Below are 2,689 nucleotides of genomic sequence, written 5' to 3' on the forward strand. Positions count from 1 at the left end.
GCACATCAATTGGCCGTCCCTAATATCTTGTATGCTAAACTAACATGTGATACAAATAAAACTGTTATGATAAAAGATGAATGAAACTTATATTATGTCAAATGATTGGAACCCATAGTGGTAAACTCGTAATATATAGAAAAATAAAGGCCTTGTCAATTAAACAATGGTTATTTATAGTACCATTTCACACTCAACATTACTACACATCTTAATATTCGAAGCATGGGTTTTATGTTTCTTATCCTTATGGCGACCATTGCAACAGCCGTTGCATTTCCAAATAACTACCAACCCTACTTGGTAATGCCCCATACAGGCTCCGGAAGCTGATTAAGCTGGCGGTTTGGCGTCGAGGCCAACAACGTACAAGAATGGACCGAAATTCCTGGAGGATGCTTAGACTATGTTGGTAGTGCGGTTACATGCGTGGAAGTCAATACAAACAAGACCGCAAACTTGTCTGCAACCAAGCCTATAAGTATGCCCAAGGCCTTTCCCTCACCGGCGACGACAAGGACGTGTGGGTTTTTGATGTCGATGAAACCGCACTCTCTAATCTCAAACTCCTTAACGAAAGCAATTGGTAAACTTTTTCTTGTAACAGCTAATAACCTACTTTTAAATCCATATAATTATATATTAATCAGCTTATTATGGGACTTGAACCGTTGATCTCCAAAGGGAGTAGGCATCTATTACACCACCAGATAATATTGGGCCAACTGCTTTCGGGTGGTGGTTGGTAACTAATAAACATTAAAAATGATATTTTTCGTTAAATCAGATGGACCTTTTTAACCATTAGTACATGTTATCATGAGCATTTAGGGTAATTAACGAGACGTCGCTTGTGGATTGGATAGAGAAAGGAGAGGCTCCAGCCTTACCCGAGGCTCTTAAACTCTACCAAAAACTTATAAGGTTAGGATTTAAGATCGTCTTTCTCACTGGATTGCATGAGGACTTCACGAACATTCGTACAAACAATCTAAAGGCGGCTGGCTATACTGAATGGGAGAAACTCATCTTAAAGTTAGTAATTTTAGCTTTTCAGGGCTGCCTCTGATAATCATAACTTTCAGTTTTGCTACGAAAACCAAATATTTATTTAAAAAAGTATTTGTTTGCAAAAATGTGTAGGGGAGATAATGATAATTCTAGTGCAGCGAAGTACAAATCAAGCAAAAGAGAAGAGCTAGAAAAGGCAGGATACAGGATTAGAGGTAGCATCGGTGATCAATTGAGCGACTTAGCCGGTAGCAAGTTGGGATATCGCACCTTCAAGATGCCGAATCCTGTGTACTACATCGGTTAATTGATTTCGAAGAATCAGGTGCTTCAAGTTTCTAGTTGGTGTGTGTTTGTTTAAATAAGACTTGTTCAAAGTCGAGTAAGCTAAACTTAGTTTGTGTAATAATTAGGAATTGAAGCACTTATTATGAATGATTATTTTCTTTAAGAAAATACTATCATTATTACTAACAAAGATACATAAGTAGATAAATAATAATGAACCATATATACCAAAAGTAAATGAAACAAGATCTATATTCAAATTCCCACTCCAACGACATCAATCGTATGAGATACGTACATATAGAGATCATTAAGGTCGAAAAACAGGTGTAAAGTCGGCGTATTGATAATAAGTAAAGCCTTTCTCTTTCAGTGAGACTGAAAGTTAGAAGAATTGACAGGCTAACTTATACATTCTCTAAATTTACTAGTAATTATACATATATTTTTTTTCACAATATTACTAAAATAGTAAAACCATCGCCACTTAGGGAGGAACACTTTATCATGCACTTTGATACCGTTAAGCATAGTAATTCTTTAGCTTATTAAAATCCAATTTGCAAGCATGAAGGGGGTAAAGATTATACCGACTGATCATCGGTGGCTAGTATTATGACATACTACCGATAATTGTGTTGGTGTTGGAAATGATATGCTTTTTCTGTCGCCATTGTCGCAGCCTGACTCAACATATTTGTAAAAGTTTGAACTTTGAATCACTGTTGCTGTGAGTTAATTTTTTGACTCCCAAATGGTGATTTTAATCTTTGGTTCTCAAATGCACTGCTTTAAATAATATTGCCACAATTATAATGGCTATCTTTTCCTTTTATCACAGCATTAGCGTTCCAAAGAAAGTATTATTTTTTTTATGACGTAACTTATCGTCAATGAACGATTTGTTAAACTCCCCCAAATCTGTGATGATAGAAGCTTGAGAAACCGACCATTGTTAGGAATCAATCCCACCTTCTTTATCTGCATATTCCACGTTAAGTTTTTTTGCTTTCTCTTCTGATTTGTGGCTTAGTTTTGTTTTTCCCGATGAGGATCGGATAACTCGATATTGAACTACGAAACCGAATGTTTCGGTGCATTTCGGTGCTAATCGATAAACGAAAACGACCGAGCACGAAGACGATATGTAAATAATAACTCGTTGAAGCTCTATTATCAATTTCTGCAGAGGTTCGTTACAATATGTGTCTCGTAAGAATATTAACTGTGCGTAACTAACTTGTTTGTGTATGTAACTGCCTAACTTGCTGTCTACTATTTATACTCATACAACATTCGTTAGTCTAACATTCCTCATTCGTTATCCTAACATGCTCCCTCACATTCGTTAATTCTTTAGCTCCCCATTCATTAGTCATGTGCATGTCAC

The 2,689-nt window shown here is 36.3% G+C and overlaps 1 pseudogene; it reads left to right on the forward strand.

The window, feature by feature from the left end:
- The first annotated feature begins 225 nt into the window (after positions 1–225).
- LOC143636619 (acid phosphatase 1-like) lies at positions 226–1,318 on the forward strand (annotated as a pseudogene).
- The last annotated feature ends 1,371 nt before the right edge of the window (positions 1,319–2,689 follow it).

The sequence above is a fragment of the Bidens hawaiensis genome, unplaced genomic scaffold, assembly GCF_021521415.1.
Source record: "Bidens hawaiensis isolate Kalapana, Puna unplaced genomic scaffold, B.hawaiensis_p1.1 tig00008036_1, whole genome shotgun sequence".
Lineage (NCBI taxonomy): Eukaryota > Viridiplantae > Streptophyta > Magnoliopsida > Asterales > Asteraceae > Bidens > Bidens hawaiensis.